This window comes from Equus asinus, chromosome X (genome assembly GCF_041296235.1).
Source record: "Equus asinus isolate D_3611 breed Donkey chromosome X, EquAss-T2T_v2, whole genome shotgun sequence".
Taxonomy (NCBI): Eukaryota; Metazoa; Chordata; class Mammalia; order Perissodactyla; family Equidae; genus Equus; species Equus asinus.
The window spans coordinates 71,496,308-71,516,052 of record NC_091820.1 but is presented as its reverse complement, the minus strand read 5'-3'; the positions used below and the strand labels follow the sequence as shown (position 1 = coordinate 71,516,052).

The 19,745-nt window shown below is 34.7% G+C and overlaps 1 pseudogene; it reads right to left on the bottom strand.

The window, feature by feature from the left end:
- Positions 1-16,442: 16,442 nt before the first annotated feature.
- LOC106847150 (proteasome subunit alpha type-1 pseudogene) overlaps positions 16,443-19,745 on the bottom strand; it is a 49,547-nt pseudogene continuing 46,244 nt past the window's right edge.

Genomic DNA, 19,745 nt, shown 5'->3' with positions numbered 1-19,745 from the left:
ATTCTGCCATTTGTGACAACATAGATGGGACTTGAGGGCATTATGCTAAGTGAAATAAGTCAGACAGAGAAAGACAAATACTGTATAATCTCACTTATGTGTGGAATCTAAAAAGCAAACAAACTCATAGAAAAGATGATCAGATTTGTGGTTGCCAGAGGCAAGGTAGAGGAGGAGGGGGAATTGGAGGAAGGTGGTCACAAGGTACAAGCTAATAAGATAAATAAGTACTAAGGGTGTAATGTAGAACATGATGACTATAGTTAACACTGCTGCATGATATATATGAAGAGTTATTAAGAGTAAATCTTAAGAGCTCTCATCAAAGGAAAAAAAAATTTATGTTTTTTTTTTTTGTATCTATGAGATGATGGGTGTTAACTAAACTTACCACAGCAATCATTTCACAACCTATGTAAATCAAACCATTATGCTGTACACTTAAATGGTGATGTGTCAATTATATCTCAATAAAACTGGGAGAATATTGTAAAAAAAAGTAATAAAAACAAAAGAAAGACAGTGTTGCTGGAGAACTGAGGAAGAGTGTTTCAAAACAAGATTAGAGACACAGATTGAGGCCAGGTCACATGGGGCCAAAACTTATAGAGTTTGTATTTTATGCTAAGCAGAATGAAAGCTATCTGAAAGTTTTAACTGTGGTAGCGACATTATCTTATTCATACATTTGAGAGCTCTCTCTGGCTACTATATAGAGTATTGATTACAGAAGGCAAAAGTGAATGCAGGACAATCAGTTAGGAGGCAATTTCAGTAGTTGAGAAAGAGAATGAGGACATAGACTATGGTGTTAGCTGTGGATTAGTGGTAACTTTGGAGGGAGAAACAGAGTGTGAATTCTTTTAATTCCATACAAGGATATACTTTCAGTGACTGAGAAACTAAAAAGCTTTCTTTTTTTGTTGTTTCCCATATATGTTTAACTTGTTTTGGAATCATGAGTACTTAATAAAAGATACAGACCCTTTTTCCCCAAAAATGCCTATCTACAAACACATGCTCATGCATACACACACACACACATACACAATTTGCAGACAATTGAAGGGGCTTAATTTGTTCCAAGTTGAGAACCCTTGACTTACAGTTAATTGACCTACTATTGCATCAAGGGGACAAGACCTCCGCAAAATTGTCCAAACAAAACCCAAAATGGCCACTCAGTTGACCATCTCCAGTGCTTCAGGCCATTTTCTTTTGCTTCTTGCTTCTAGGGAAAAGTTATTACCACAGATGGGCATATAAATCAACTGACAAATGCCTGTATCATCTTGAGAATATTTCAAACCAAGGCAAGATATGTAACAGATACTCAATAAAGTCCTGCATGTTAATTGCCTACTTATACCAATAGCACATAACATGCCTTTTTCCCTAAATTTTCAAAATTGAGAAATAAGCAACTTTCTTCTTAAATTTCTCCTTCTTTATATATTCCAGTTCTTATTAGGTGTTGATAACTGAGAGAATATTCTTCATAATGATCACAGATAAAGCTAAATAAATCAAGTAGCTTACTCCAAATAATATAAAATAGCCAACACAACCATGGATAATAACAGTTGACTGTGTAAGTATCTAGATGATCAATGTGAAATACATACCATATATGTAATATTTACATTACACTTCATGGTGGAATTTATTACATATTCTGTGACAATTAGTGCAACCCTGATATGCTCACATTTTCTAGGCTTTGGCGAAACTCCTTTTACACAAAAAGGACATATTTTATTTCTGAAAGGAAGTCCCATATTTTACCTTTTCCCTGGAAAAAAAGTATTGCTGAAAATACCTGGGAAGTTCTTATGAATTCCAAACATTCACTCTTTAAAGATTTTATTTTTTTCCTTTTTCTCCCCAAAGCCCCCCGGTACATAGTTGTATATTCTTCGTTGTGGGTCCTTCTAGTTGTGGCATGTGGGACGCTGCCACAGCGTGGCCCGATGAGCAGTGCCATGTCTGCGCCCAGGACCCGAACCAACGAAACACTGGGCCACCTGCAGCGGAGCGCGCGAACTCAACCACCCGGCCACGGGGCCAGCCCCAAACATTCACTCTTTAGATCAGCCAACCATCCTGCTCTAAGCTACTGTTCCCTTCTCTATATATCCAAGTAACTGGCATTTACTGTTTTTGCTCAGCAGACATCCTTTCCCCCTCCTTCTTAGTAATAGTGTCTTGGGTTTTGGTTGGTATACACCCCTATCCCACACACCCAATGGACTTGAAGGCAAGTACACTCATCTGAGCTTCAAGGGAAGGCTCAAACCAATCAGCACATTCCATGCCCTCACCCTAGTGACTGGTTTAGGAACATGTAAGTTGAAATTTCAAGTGTGGTGGGTAGGGAAGGCCTTGATAACAGTTTGACATTTGAGCAAAGATTTGAAGAAGGTGAGGCAACAAACCATGTTGATATCTGGGAGAAGAGTCTTTCCCTTTGGTACTCCCAAATGTCTTTACTCTTCATTTATTTTCGGTACCATTTATCACCTTCTATCTTCATTGCAGATGTAGCATAACGAAAGCATAGATCTTTGTTTATTTGCTTACGTACTTCTAGCACATAGAAGAGTTTCTAGGACATAATAGTGTTAAAAAATATAAGTTAAGTTAAGCCAGTGAGCAATTGAAAAGTAAATACTAGCTATCACAGCCCCGACAGTCCATTGGCCCTCAGCACTTTGTGGATAGGCACTTTAACAGATATTCTTTTTTGAGTAGCTGCTTGCTTAGTTCCCTAGGCAGATTACACGATTCAGAGGCCAGTGGAATGCATTCTATCATTTCTCATGGATCGGAAATAAAGGTTCCAATTCTTTTGGAGGCCTTGAGAGGAGAAACTAGTTTTCTCCCACACTCCCTTTCACAAAATTTTCATATTTGACTCAGGTAGAGGCAAAAAAATTGACAGTAAATCATTAGGTATTAGCTATTAGGCAGAATAGCTCAATCTCTGGAAATTCCTATTTTAGAGTAGGATTTTCAATTTCATTTGCATAATAAAAAGCTTATTAAAGCATCATGTGTGTTTGTGCGTCTGTTTATACATGTGTTTTCCCAAAGCAAAAAGCAGTCTTTCCCAAAGAAGGATCAGAAAATTAGTGGTAGTTTTAAAAGAACAGATTGTCTTCACATCCACACTTCCAAGTTTGCACATCTTATTATATTATGTTCTAAAATATTTTGTCCAGAATAAATCACATGGAAAATATTTTTTTGAAATGCGTGATTTGCCAGAGTGTGATCCACAACTATGAATGTATGCACACATGTACACACAGATCAACACACACAAACACACATGCTTATGTCTAACTTCTATTACAAAAGCTCTTCTGTATTAGTTTTACACTGCTCTCATATCAAATTATCACAAATTTAGCAGTTTAAAGTATCACAAATTTATTGTCTCACAGTTCCATAGATCAGAACTCCTGATACAGTGTAGCTTAGTTGGGTTTTCTGCTTAGAGTCTCACAGGCCACAATCAAGGTGTCAGTTAGACTGTGCTCTTTTCTGGATGCTCTGAGGAAGAATTCACTTCCAAGCTCATTCATATTGCTCATGGAATTTAGTTTCTTGTGGCTATGGGGCTGAGGTCCCTGTTTCCTTTCAGATTATCTTCTGCCAGCCTGTCTCAGCTTCTTAAGGCTCATCATTTTGCCCCTCTTTCTTCAAACCAGAAACAATGCATTGAGTCTTGCTCACCCTTCAAAACTCTCTGGCTTTTCCTTTGGCCAAAACCTGTCTGACTCCAACCAGAGAATGTTATCAGCTTTTAAGCGTTCATATATGTTCACCCACAGAATCCAGGATAATATCCTTATTTTAAGATCACTACATAGTAGCCTTAATTATATCTGCAAAGTCCTTTCAGTCACATAACATATTCACGGGTTCCAGGGAATGGGGCATAGACATCTTTGGGGGAGACATTCTGCCTAACACACTTCCCTACCCCAATTTCAGAGTCCCTGTCCTAAATTTTCACCTCTTACCAATTGACTTCCAGAAACTATATAATTGTTTTTTTGCTGTAGAATTATTATAGCAAGTTCATCAAAAGCAACTATACTTTGACCCTCTTAATAGCCACTCTCTAGCATTAGTTATTGAGGTAAAAGTAAACCAAATTTAACATACATAATCTGTTGTACTCAAACAAAGAAAATTGAAATTCCACAAATCTGAATTTTTTTTTCTACTAGAATGGCATACAGTTAATTTTGTATTTTATTAGTAGGAAGAACAACTTAAGACTTTTAAATGAAATCTGTTTAATTTTCCCAATTATTTTTAGTTCTGTCATCTTTCCTGACTACTTTCTGCTTCTTTTTAATGTTTTCAACTTTAACCTTCCTATCTTTTTAGAGCATATGGTGACAATTTATTTGGGATTGCTTTAAACGCTATGCTCTGATACAACAGAGAGAATTTAAAGAAAACTAATTCTGAATGCTGTGACTAGCTTGATTAATGAATTATGCACAAGCAGCTGATGTTTGAGGGAGAGATACTTAAGTAGCAATTAGAAAAGTTAGTGTTGACTGTTTCAGATGTTTATTTGCTCAGAAATAATCTCTCCTTGAATAAATAAATATAAGAAATCAGTTATTTGGGGAAAGGCAATGACACACATTTCATCTTCCTTCAGTTTGAAATTTTTTTCCATTTTATTGAGAAATAATTGATACACATCACTGTATAAATGTAAAGTGCACAGCATGATGATTTGATTTATATATATTATGAAATGATTAGCACAATAAATTTAGTTAACATCTATCATCTTACATAGATACAGTGAAAAGAAAAGAAAAATAAATTCTTCCTTGTGTTGAGAACTCTCAAGATCTACTCTCTTTACTTTCCTGTATATCATACAACAATGTTAACTATAGTCATCATGCTGTACATTACATCTCCCATACTTTTAACTTATACCTGGAAGTCTGTCTCTTTGGCCACCTACCTCCTCTGAACCCCCACCTATGGAAACGACAAATCTGATCTTTGTGTCTATGAGTTTTGTGGGGTTTCACATACAAGTGAGGTCAGACATTATTTGTCTATCTCTGTCTGCCTTATTTCACTTAGCATAATGCCTTCCAGGTCCATCCATGTTGTTGCAAATGGTAGGATTTTAAAATCCTGGAGCTGGTTTATATAAACTGCAAAGGTAAAGACAAAGTAACTCCCAGATGTCCTGTCTCATAATCACCTGAGACATTTAATAAGAATGCAGATTTGAGGCTCAATTCATAACATGAAACAAATGCTGTCAGTGGATAGGGACTGCAAATATGCTCTACATGCATGCTGATTCATAAGACTCATAGTAATATTTTTTTAAAAAACTGGCTTAAAATCATTATATTTATCAGTTTGTGGTGTGAAAATTTTGGGAGATTTTTCCTGGTCACACTACATAATAGTTAATTTTCATCTGTAATTTTTAGACTTTTGTTTCTTAATTTCATTTTGTTCCCTGTACATTTCCTAATGAATTCAACTTCCTGAATCCCCTGCAAGATAACATTTGGTAATTTAGAAGTTCTATGAACACATTAAATGCTCTTTAAAGATATTAAACTATTGGTGAATAATGAGCTACCTATTCAACTTTATTTTTGTTATACTTCCAAATCTTTTAACATTCCTCATCAAGATATGATAATTATTGTATTTGAAAATTTTCCTTCCAGCAAAGATGAAGTAATATGAATCGGATTTTATCTCCCGACTAAAATAACTTAAACATTCCACAAAATATATGAAATAACAGTTTTCAGCCATTGAACATCAGGAAAAGAACAGTGATCCTTAAGAATGGGACAAAAATGAGGTATGCCCTATCGTTGCTTTGTTTACTACCTGAACAGAGATTTCAGATCATGGAGCAGAGAGGTAGAAGCCAGACAGACACTGGTAGTCTCCATAAGTGTGGAGACAGGGATAGTATTTGAGGGAGTCAATAAACCAGAGTTTACAGGTCTGAGTATCAGAAATTAGATAGCTACAGTGAAAGAAAGCACTGGAGACCTGCAGAAGGTCTCCCTGAGTATTCAGCTTAGTACTGATTGGTGCATACATATGAGAAAACTTCCTTAGTCTAGGTAAAGACCCACTCAGAGTTATTAGAGGGAACAATATTGAGAGCTCTCACAAGGCCAAAGATATTTTCTGTTCTTAACAACCAGTCTGGAAAAACCACAAGTCTCACATGACAAGGGATAGAGTGTTCATAAGAGTTTTGCCTCTGTGGTAAGGCAAATGTACAGCTAGACTAAATCTTACTCCCATTCCACAAAAACAAGCTTAAAAGCAAGTCCTCAATGTCTTAAACTATTTAAAGGTAACATCTTTGTCTCAGAACAAAGCTTGAAAATGTATAGATAGAATTGAAAAGATATGCAATACCTAACAAGGTAAAAGTCACAATGTCTGACATTCAATCAAATATTACCCAGCATGCAAAGAATCAGGCAAATATGATCCATAATGAAGAGAATTATTAATCATAAAAGTTGACCTAAAATTGATACAGTGATAGAATTAGTAGACAGGAACACTAAATTGGTTACTTCAACTGAATTTCAAGCTTTTGAGAAGCTGTAAGAAAGATTGGGTATGTTAAGTAGAAACATGGAATATATTTTTTAAAAAGTCTCAAATCAAATTCTAGAGAGGAAAACTACACTGTCTAAGATTAAAAATACATGGAATGGAATCAATACCAGATTAGACATTTTGAAAAAAATGAATAAATAGTAACAATAGGAACTACTTCCACCAAAAAGCACACAGAGAAAAAAAATTTTAATTAACAGAGCATCAGTGAATAGTAAGACAATGTCAAGCAGGACAATATATATGTAATTGGAGTTCCTGAAGGATGAAGGCAGAAAAATACTTGAATCAATAATGGCCAAAGTTTTTCTAAACTTGATGAAAACTATAGTTCTACAGATTCAAGATGCTCAACAAACCCCATGTAAAATAAACAAAGAAAATTGTACCAAAGTATATCCTAATTAAATTTATGAAAACCAGTGTTAAAGAGAAAATTTTAAAAAGTCATAAAAAAAAAGACATGTTATGTAGAGAGAAAGAAAGATAAAAATAGCAGCATCTCATTGTAAACAATGCAAGTTAGAAAAAAGTAGACCAATATCTTCAAAACACTGAAAGAAAAAAAAAGCTGTTAACCTAAAATGTTGTACCGAGCTAAAATATCTTTCAAAAACTAAGGTGATATAGAAAATTTTTCAGACATAACAAAAGCTGAAATAATTCCTTGCCAGCAAAGCTGTACTACGCAAACTATTAAAGCAAGTCCTTTAGGGAGAAGGAAACTGATATCAACCAGAAATCTGGGACTACACAAAGGAATGAGGAACACCAGGAATGGTTAAATTGATAAATATAAACTACTTTTTCTTATTATTTAAATACTTTTAAAAGATTTCTGACTGTTTAAAACAAAATAATGAGGAAAGTGACATCAGCAGCATGGTGGCATAAGACATTACTCCTTTTTATCCCCCTTTTTAATCAACAAAGTAGACATGCATACACAAACAACAACACCCTGGTGGATGTTTTGGGACCTAGCCTCTTACTCCAGGGAACCTAGGAGAAGTTTCAGACACCAGTGAAGCCAGTAAGAATCAGACAAACCTCCATATGGGCTGAAGAACCAGCAGGACCAGTGAAGCAGCCTAGACCACTCTCAGAGTTCTAGGGCAAAAATCAAGTGAGTGCTTACCTAGACAGGCACTCAGGCATGAAAGAAAACTTGTAGAAGTTCAGCTTCCCCAAGGGGAGACTCCAACACACAATTAGAAAGAAAAAAATAATACAAATTTAATCACAGGAGAGTAGTTAAGACAAAATTCCACAGTGCTGCTCCTCCCCAAGGAAACACAGCAGAGGGCTGATTTATCCATTGTAGGGGGAAAGGAAAATGGTGAGTGAGTGCCTAGCTACCACAACTGGGTGTGATGTGACAGGAGAAACCATTTCTCTCCACCAGAACTCAAACAACTAAGATGGGGAGCTCTATGACTGAGAGAGGGAGGATATTGGGAAAGAGACAGATAAAAATTTCAAACAGCATTAAAGAGATTGTTCTCAGTAGAAAAAAGCATTTGACAAAATGCAACACTATTTCATGATAAAAATACAACAAATTGAGTGTAGAAGGAACATACCTCAACATAATAAGGGCCATGTACAATTGTCTCTGTTTGCAGATGATATGATTTTGTATATAGAAAATACTAAAGACTTCAATAAAAAAACTAATCAATGAATTCAGTAAAGTTGCGGGATACAAAATCAAGATGCAGAAAATAGTTGCAATTCTATACACTAACAGCAAAACTTCTGAAAAGAAAATAAAGGAAGCAATCCCATTCACAATAGCATCAAATACAATGACATACTTCGGAATAAGAGTAACCAAGGAGGTGAAAGATCCATACAATAAAAGCTACAAGACTGAGCTAAAAGATATCAAAGACACAAACAATTGAAGGACATCCCATGGCCATGCTACCCAAAGTTACCTAAAAATTCAACTCAATCTCTATAAAAATCCCAATGTTATTTTTCACAGAAATAAAAAAAACCCTAAAATTTGTATGAAACCATAAAAGACCCTGAATAGCCATAGAAATCATGAGAAAGAAAAACAAAACCACATGCATCAGACTTCCTGATTTCAAATTGTACTATGAAGCTATACTAATCAAAACAGTATGGTGCTGGCATAAAAAAATGGACACAGACCAATGGAAGAGAAAAGAGAGCCTAGAATTAACCCCTCACATATACAGTCAACTAATATTTGACAAGGGAGCCTAGATCATCCAATGGGGAAAGGACAATCTCTTCAACAAATGATGTTGGGATAACTGGATAACTACAGCAAAATGAAATTGGATATCTATCTTAAACCACTCAGAAAAATTAACTCAAAATATGTCAAAGATTTAAACATAAGACTTGACACCATTAAACTCCTGGAATAAAACATAGGGAAGAAGCTTCTCAACATAGGTCTTGGCAATGATTTTTTGGATATGATGCCAAAAGCAAAAACAACAGAAGAAAAAATCAACAGGTAGAGCTATATCAAACCTAAAAGCTTTTGCACTGTGAAAGAAACCATCAACAAACTGAACAGGCAACCTACATAATGGGAGAAAATATTTGCAAATCATGTGTCAGATAAGAGGTTAATATCTAAAATTTCTAAAGAACTTAAACAACTCAATAGCAAAAGAACTACCCACCCAATTAAAAACTGGGTAAGAAACTAAACAGAATTTTCCAAAGAAGACATCCAAATGTCCAACAGATACATGAAAAGGTGCTCAACATCACTACTCATCAGAGAAATGCAAATCAAAGATTACAATGAGATATCCCCTAATACTTGTAAGAATGGCAATCATCAAAAGGACAAGCGATAACAACTGTTGGTGAGGGTATGGAGAAAAGAGAACTCATGCACTGTTGGTTGGATTGTAAAATGGTTCAGCCACTACAGAGAATAGAACTGAAGTTCCTTCCCCCCAAAACTAAAAATAGAACGACCATATTATGCAGCAATCCCACTTCTGGGTATATACCCAAAGGAAATGGAAAACAGACTATCAAAGAGACATATGCACTCCCATGTTTATTGTGACATTATTCACAATAGCCAAGATAACATGGAAACAAACTAAGTGTCCATCAATGGATAAATGGATAAAGAAGATGTGATTATATTACATATAAATGAAATGGGACACTATTCAGTCATGAGAAGAAAGGAAATCCTGCCATTTGGGACAACATGGATGGGCCCTGTGGGCATTATGCTAAGTGAGATAAGTCAGCCAGATAAAGACAAATACAGTATGCTATCCCTTATGTGTGGGTGGAAAAAACAAATGAATAAACTTGAGAAAACAAAGAGTGGAATGGTGGTTACCAGGGGTTGGTGGACGGGGAAATGAGAAAGGTGTTGTTTAAGGGTACATACTTGCAACTAGCAGATAAGTCTAGAGATCTAATACACAGTATAGCAACAATAGACAACAAAAGTGTATTATAAACCATAAACTTGCTAAGAAATTAATGGTTCCCACCACTAGAAAAGGTGATAATTATGCAACATGATAGAGGTGTTAGCTAACCCTACAATGGCAATTGTATTGTAATATAAATGTATCAAATCAACATGTTGTACACCTTAGACTTATAAAATGTTATATGTCAATTATATCTCAATAAAAAATTAAAAAATATAAACAAACTAATGACAATGTATTTTAAGGTTTATAATGTATGTAGAAATGAAATGTATAGTGACAATAGTCAGCAGAGAAGAAATGGTTGTATACTATTTTAAGATTCTTTATAATTGAAGAGGTATCGTATGGCTGGAAGATTAACTCTGACTAGTTTAAATCGTACATTATGAACTCAAGAGCAATTCCTTAAATAAAACAAAGTCTTATAGCTAATAAGTGATAAAAAATAAAATAGAATCACAAAATATTAATCTCAAAGACTGCATTTATAAAATAGTGTTTGTAAGGGAAAAATATTTCACAAGCTAGAAATAGCAGAGTCCACACAATTCTCCCAAATTCTCAGTATCCCACAGCTTAGGAAACAGATGATCTACGTGTACTGTGGCCAATATTCCAGTAGAAAGGAAACTTATCCTAGTTAATGTTCTATATGCTTATAGGGTCAGGTAGATAGGATAGGTCTATGTGACTATATAACAATGGAAGCTCTCTGGTTGAGGAAAAGATCTTGTTAGAAATAAGAAACCTCCAGAGCCCAGTGATAGCCTGTTCTTCTTTGAATTAACTCAGGCCTGCTAAATCGCTTTCTGACATACTACATATAGGGGGAAGAAAATGAGGCTTCAGGGACATTTGAATGTTTCTATTGTTGAGGATCTGAAATATGTATTTCACAAATTATGTGTTGAGTAAGGAATCAAGAAAGTTACTGAGGTCTGAAAGCTTGACAGAGGTAAGTTCTTTATTTGTATCATGCATTAGACACTTCGTACATGTTGCAGTTGTATATATGGACTCCCTAGGACTAAGGTTGAACCTGTATATGTGAAAATCTATGTAAAAATGTATTATTGTCCCATCTCACAAGATATGAGGCCTGAATATGTCCTTGCACCCATTATTTGGTGCCATAAAATAATCTTGAGTTACCTGGGTCATGGTTCAGAAATAACTATAGCTAAAACCAATGCATTCATTTTAAGTTTGAGAAATTACAGAAATGTCAATGTGTCTAACTCTAACAAATGTTCAGAGTTTTATAATTCTTTGGTGTAAGTCCAATAAAAATGAAAAAAATAATCAATAATCAAATTTAGTATACATCTTACTGAAATTAAATGCCACAATAAAGAGAGGGTAAAAAGAAGAAAAACAATTTTTTTTTTTAGGTACTACAGAATGTCAGTATTTTCAGTATTTCTGATTTAAAAACAAGTCAGTCAGGTGAGATGTTTTACACCTTGATGGACGACGCTTTGTGAGAGAAGTGAAATCAATAGACCATCATTCATATGTTATTGTTTGAGGAAATATTGAACTTAGATTTGCGGATGGTTTGTGAAGTCGAACTTTTTAATGAGATTTCCTGGGTCCGTATCCAAACCTATCAGGTTCTTATTATGGAGTAGAATTTCTGTGAAAACTTAAGTATTAATAATTTCTCTAAATAACCTGAATTACTCTTCTAAAAGGAACCTACTGTGAAATAGCATTGATTATCCATGTAGAGATATCAAGCACTCCTCTTCCTACCAGGTTTCCACTCCAGGTAACTCAAAACTGCTTTTATCTCTTATTTTCTTTTTAACTGCTGTGTTTCCTGGCCTGCAAATTCACAGATAGCAGATGCATGAGAAAAAGCCGTGAAAGATAATTACTTAATGATGTATTAGTCTCTGGAAATATGTATTCCTGGATTGATACTTGACAGGGGATGGAGATGCTCAAAATAACATGACTTAGTCTTCTCACACTTCAAATTGGCCATGATAAATGCCACAAAATTTCATCATATATTTATCTTAATAACATGTTTCATTTCAGACAGTATTTTATTTATTTAATTCTTAGATTTTGTATTGTGCTTTCTTTGTGAACGAATGACAGGATACAAAGAATCTTATGATACAACTTGTAATAAGTAGGCAAGAACTATATGTATAGATAATTTAAGAAACAGAAAATAGGAGAAAGAACGCTTTTAGTAATATGTCATCTGTTTGTCTTTAATAGGTTGAAACATAAGAGATAATAGGGTAAATGATGAGTTTTATTCTGAAAACCATATATCACAACTTTTTTTAATTTTCAAAAATTTTGAGGCTTCTGGGTGGATGGGGATGAAATGGAACATCTCATAGAATCATTTTTTCCACTTGATAGCTATTTGTTTATAAAATGGAATACTACTCACAAATAAAAATTAATTAACTACTGATACACTCTACATATAGGTGAATGAAAAAGTCCTTGTGCTGAATGAAAAAAGTCAGACACCATTTTGGTGTTCCTTTTCTATCTGTTCTGTCTGATCTTCTGATCTTTATTTCTCTGTTCTTGTTTATCTCTTTTCCTTTTGAGTAAGTTTTTTTTAAGTATTCCATTTTATCACTTCTTTTAAATGTTTAGTTATACCTTTTTGAATTATTTTTTAACCGTCTTCTCAGAATGAAATATGAACATTAGCATACCACAGTCTACTTTTCAAAATCATTCTACCCTACACTAAAGGTCTGGAAGAGAGGGTATAGGCCTACTTCTTTCTGTAACTCCCTGCTAAGCATAACTATAAACCGTGGAAATAAAGCAACTGAAAGATGGTAAGAAGATGGAAAACTGTTTTGGGACCCCAAGACTAGAGGAACCACACACTGTTAGGAGGTTTTATGACTTTCCATACCAAAAGTTGACCATAGTCAGTGTTTTTGTGACCCCAAACCTAGCAACAGAACACAGCCCAAGTAGGCCAATTTCTCTTCTGGATCAAACGGGAGTCCCTGGAACAACACTAGAGAAACTGACAGAACTGGCAAGGGAGATATCAAGATCCCTGCCAAAATTACCAGCCCGCAAAAGTGCTCTTTTTTCCTGCATAGCCTGAAACTGCCTTTTTCTGCTTATGATATCAAAGGAAAACTGCACTGGGAGAGGATGGGGAAGGAGAAGGGAAGGCCACTGTTTGGAGAAATACAGTCAGAGAAAGAAGCTTATTTCAAGAAACATTCAAAGTGATACACTCAAAACTACTATAAATAAGTCAAGTTGGAGTCCCAAATACTTTCAAGTACTACTGAACAAGGGAGGAAAAGAGAAACAGTAAAATGAGAACCAGAGGAAGCAAAAAGAAAAGAAAAAGAAAAAGAAAATGACAGACTTAAGTTTAACATATCAATGATTACTTTAAATGTTAATTATTTAAATACACCAATCAGCAGACAGACACTGATTCAGTGGAGAAAAAAAGCAATACGATCTAAAAATATGAGACTCCAAATTCAATGACATTGGTAATCTGAAAGTAAAATAATGGGAAAAATTCATTAGAAAATCAGCAATCAGGGAAATGCAAATCAAAACCACAATGATATATCACCTTGCCCCTGTTAGGAAGGCTATTATCAAAAAAACACAAAAGATAACAAGTGTTGGTGAGAATGTGGAGAAAATGGAACTCTTGTAAAGTATTGGTAGGAATGTAACTTGGTATAGCCACTATGGAAAACTGTGAAGATTTCTCAAAAAATTAAAAATAGAATCACCATATCTTTCAGCAACCCCATTTCTGGGTATATATCCAAAGGAACACAATTTTGCATAGTCTTTTGAGCAATCATATCCACTCCTATTTCTTTAATTATCATTTATTTTTTATGACATCCACATTGACATTTATAGCACCAGACTCCCTTGAATTTCAAATGAGCATTTCCTATTATATATCTCCATTAAAATGAATGTGAGGTACTCAGATTCGACTTGGTCACAAAATAACTTTATCATAATCCACACTGAAGCAACACTGTCTTATTTCCTACAATTACTATTACACATTGACATCTTCCAGATGACCAAAGAAAGAAACTTTAGAGTCTTATTGTTCATTTAAACTCCCCTCCCTCCTCCTAAACTCAAGATTGCACTACAGTAGATCTTTTGTGAGGTCTAGGAATAAGCATTTTTATCAGACTCCCCAAGGTTATTCTGATGCTGATGCCTGTTGGACCACACTTTGAGAAATGATAACAGAGTTCCATCTTTGACATCCTCTTCCTCATTTGCTATCTAAAGAATGAAACTTTTTTATTTATCCTATCAAAACTTGGATTTTGTTCTTTTCCACTGCCTCTACAAAGAATTAGTTCAGACTATTCTCTTTCCTCAATGGTACCATTGCTGTAGCTTTCTAATCAGTTGCAACACCCTCATCTTTTTTCACACTTTGTACAGATCTGATACAGTCATTTCCCTGCTTAAAACTCTTTACTATATTCCTAATGCCTATAGTACAAAGTCTAAATTCCTTAACATGGCTTGCAATTTATTCTACTTTCTGAATTTAGCACACATTTTTAGACTCATCATTCTCACCTCACATTGCTTTCTGCCAAACACGTGCATTTTTGGCAGAGAGGTTTCATTATGACAACGTGTCTTGTCTTGGTAATTTCTTTTTCTTCCTAGTGATTCTCCTTGTCATGTTCTTCCCCAATAACTGTCTAGAAGCCTTTTAGGATTTAGCTCAAATAACACCTCCTTTGTCAAGCCTCCTTAAACTCTCTCAAGATAAACTGTAGCTCCTTCATCTATGTAATCATAGAACTTCTAAACATTTTTCAATTATCATTTTTGTCAGAACATATTATCGTGGTCCATTAATGAATCTATTTCCCCTATAGAATGTGACTTCCAGAGGCATTCTTTGTATTTCTAGCACTAGGTTCTTAATGCATGGTTTTCTTTCATTTAGTGAGGGAAAGAATGAATACTGAATCATCAGAAGTTTACTGATTTCAAACTAAGGATGTTATCTTATGTCCTTTGTTCATGGAAGTGAAGCAATTTATGTTACTTACTGATACACTTTCTTACAGCCAGAGATAGTAGACATGTGATTTTCTATTCATTGGAAAGTGTAGTATCCTTTTATTTGGTCTGGAATAATCTTGCATTCCAGACTATTGAAAGCTCCCATTTCCACTTTTTTGTGTGTGTAGGTATGCCTTTAGTCCTCTTTCCCTCCGCAGTATTAGAACAATGGTTGGAAATGAAACTCCACATTTTATTATGACAACTCACCTTCAAAGTTTCTCAAGGGCCTAATAAAATAGATGGGAAATACTTTTCAACAGCCTTCAAATCTAAAGGTCAGTTTCAGTAAGTTGAATAACATAGAATATATTGGCTAAGTAAATTTTCAGTACAAACATGAAACAGGAAAGAGTAAAAATTAATGCAATGAAATGTATTAAAGACTTTTCTCAGAGTTCTCTGTTTTGAATAGGTGATATAGTTTTGAAGTTCTCTGTGATGCTCTTCAAAGGAGATCTAATGAGTTCATTTACTCAAGAAACATTTACTGAACAAGTATTAATACAAGACACTATGTTAAGGGCAATGGAAGAATATAATTATTAATCAAAAATAGATCTTGTCTCATTATGTTTATGATCTTATGAAAAGAACAAAACTATAGACAACAAACGATAGAAGACAAAATGAAACAAATGCTACTACAGTGTCTCAAAATGTATCATGGAGACACAGAGGAAGCAAATATTAATTTTTCTTAGAAAGTAACCAGGAAAGTGTATGATGAGGAATGAAAAATGGACTGAATTTGAGGAATGAGAAAAAAGAGAGAAAGTCTGCGCAGGTAGATTTAATGGTTATTCTAAAAATGGAAAGTAGTTATGGGAAGCAGTAAAGCATAATATTTAAGACCAAATGTCTGGTCCTAGACTTTCTGAATTTAAATCCCAGTCTCACACTTTTACTTTTCACAGGTGAAATAATTTTTATTTCATAGTTATATTTAAAAACACAAAGACACTATGTTCTTCATATAAAAACATTAGTACTAATACCTCTAATTTATAGAAAATGATCATATACATCCTTTCAAAGAAAAATGCACCCCATTATATGGCTTCAATGAGATTGCATGAAAAAAAATTGCATCAGGGCTACTTCCTAAAAATACCATTTGAGCACTTTGCATCTTTTGTTTCAAAGTATAGATTATGGTCATCAGTACATGGACCTGCATTCTTACTTATTTGATAATACGCATATAGATGGCCTTATCATTTAATGTCCTATTGATTAATTAGCCTTTTCTTCAGGTTCATCAGCAAGTTGAACAGGCTGTGCCATTCTCTGTGGTCTTTAAGACTGTCCATGAATGATGGACACATTATCATCATCATAGGTCATAAACTAGAAGTCTTTACCAAAAATACCAATGGAAACATTCTTTGTAGTTAGGGCCTGCTCTGCACGAAGTGTCTCTCTTAAGGCACATAGGCTATGTTTGACCAGTTCATTTAAATTTCAGTCCATAAACTCAGACATATATCTCTTTAAGTGAGTATAGGCTGATTAAGAATGGGCTCCAATGGACATAGGTCTGCAATCAAATTAGTTAGCAGATGGGCAGGTTTGGAAAATGTGAGGGCCCATAACATCATAACCAGCAATAAGTAGGCCAACACCATATGGACTCTGGCCATATTGTTGTCTGAGTATCTGAGTCTTGCTTCTAATTAGAGATATAAGATGTGACACAAGAAGTAGCCTGTCAGTTGCTAATCTGGAATCAAAGTAGTCCTGGTGCATAAAATTATATAACAGTCTAGCATCAGCAGTGAGCCCCACAACTGAGACACCAAGATGTTAGTCAATGTGGAGAACTTTTTTCTGATGAGCTGCAAGTGTTTACTGTGTTCTCTTCAATGCAATTGTGGGGACCTGAAATTGGCCACCCCAAGATATGTCTCTTTGGCATCAGGATTATTTAAGGCTGATTGCTTTTGATAAACTGGGACAGGAAAGGAGGTTCTGAGGAATGGAACTTGCCCTTTGTTAGGACACATTTACGTTTGTAAGGTAAATCTCTATCTGTAAAGGTGCCTCCCTCTCTGTACCAGGAAGAAGAAAGGAGATGACCTTCTTTCTAAAAACTCTTAATCAATACCAAAGGCAAGGGCTTAAATCTGCATTTTATTGTGCTTCTCTGGTAACCTCCTGTAACTGACTACCCCCCCCCCCCCATGTTGGCATTTCTTTAAGGATTAAGCATCTTTCTTTAGGCTAGGAACTGATTGCTGAGCTCACCTGTGACCACACAGCTCAAGACAATAGACTTGCCTCTGGCTACGCCCTCTGAGACAGCAGACCACTACCTGCTGTGTCCATCAAGCACTGTGCTGACAGGGCAATCTTGTGACTATTGTGGGAGGGACATTTCAATCACATGTGAAACACCCTGTTTGGGGGTATATAACCACTCTGTGCACCCCACTTCTTTGGTGCCTTTTCTTCCTTCGGGAAGAAAGGCCCCAGGCCATGGTTCCTCATAAAGCTTTGTTTAATTTTCTCTTGCTATTCTGTCTCATGTGAATTTAATTCGTTCTCCAGCCAGACGAACCCCCATTTGGGAAGAGGAAATGTCTTCCTCCCCTACACAATCAACTCTGCATGAGTTTTCTACTTCAAACCAACTGGTTGAACCTTGTTAAACAGATTCCATTGCATATTCAGTTTGATGAATCCTTCCCTGAGGGCTCCAAACAGTGACATCATTGTCATACTGGTAGTGAAATATGGTTCTGGTTGTGGGCCTGGCTGTAACTTCCTACAAAGCTGTGGATACAGGTATCCCAGCCTCACATTTCATTTGCCACGTGCCTTTGAGAAACTCTCTTAATCTTTTTATGTTTTGAGCTTCTCACCTGTAAAATAGTGATAATAATAACACTAACTTCATAAGTGTGCTACAAGGATCAATTAAGTTTAGGAATGTGACACATTGGAAATAGTGCTTGATATGTACTAGTCCCATATAAAGGTTTGAAATCATTGGGTCACGATCACCATCATCATCATGGAATATAGGCACTTAAATATTTGTTGAATGAATCAATAAATGAGTTGATAAAGTGGGAAGCAAAAAAGAAAATGGGGTTAATCAAATGAGGGAAGAGCCTGAATGCCAATTTGTGTCATTTGACCTTTATCCTGTAAACAAAGAAAAATGTACAAAAATATTTTTTTGTTGGTGCTGAAAAGAAAAATATTAAATAAATACATGCCAATTTAGTTATTAAATTTATTTGTAAATTAATTGAATTTATCTGTAATTTATAACATTTTGGTTCAGTATCATTGTTAGATTTTATATAAATATTCAGGATTCTGACAGGCCATTATTTGAGTTTAAAACTGTAAGCGAAAGAAGAAATTGTACACTTTTGCTCATTTCTAGATTATTATTTTCTGTGTGATGAAAGTCAGCTAATTTGGGAATTTCAAGAGTGATAGCTTTGTTAGAATGTTTCTGAAACTCACTCCACAAATTTCAGTTTATGAATGATTTTTTTCTATTTTTTCAGGCATAATATTCTAGGGATAGGTAATTTTTGCTTCCCCCAAAAGTTCCATGTAATAAAACTCAAATAATTCATATTGTCAAATCTCAATATAATATCCATTTTAAGTGTGGTATCCTTTTCCTGGAATAGCTGCTATAAGAACTCATTCTGAAAAACACTCCATTCACTTATTTAATTTTTCTTATTTTGGCTTTGCTAATGTTGATTCAACAGTAATGGAACCAAAAATCAACCCCCAAATGCTTTATTGGAATATTACTGTCTCATTAGGAAAGGAACATAATATAAACTTTAATGATTTTTTAACAAATGCTATAATGCTTATTCAGATACAAAGCAGTCTATCACATTGGGAAAAGAGTGGATAATAGAAAATAAAATAAATTCTCTGTGGAATTTTCATGGCACAGTATTATTACAGAACGCACAATTTCTAGCTGATCTAATTCAGTTTCCATTTCTAGCAGATGGCAAATTTTAGTCCTTAGAATTTCATTATACAAGCAGCTAATTAGAACTTTATGACATTAAGAAAGTTCAAATAATTTTTGGAGAAAATATGATATTGTAAAGTTTATTTTTTATAATATTCTACTTGCTTTTGCTAGAGAAGGGCCAAAAGCATTTGAAAATATTAAAAGTGCCCCCTATAATTGTTGTACTGAAAATTGTTCAATTAAGTATATTATAGTAAAATTTTATGGAGCATATATAACGGATATATTAGAAGACTACAGATTGGATTTTTTTCCAAGATAAATTAAGACATATATAGCAACTAAAAACTGCTTGAACATTTTATGCACAAAATGAAGGAGTTAAAAAATATTAAAAGAGTAACTAGTAATGCATACAATCCTCACAATGAGGTTAAATATTCTTGAACTAAGACGATTGTATTAGTAAGAGTAAGTTAGGCTATGCTGTGCTAACAACAACAAAAATAACCCAAAACCTCAAAATCCAAAGTAAATGTATAAAGGTTTATTTTTCACTTTGATTAGAGCTCAATGCC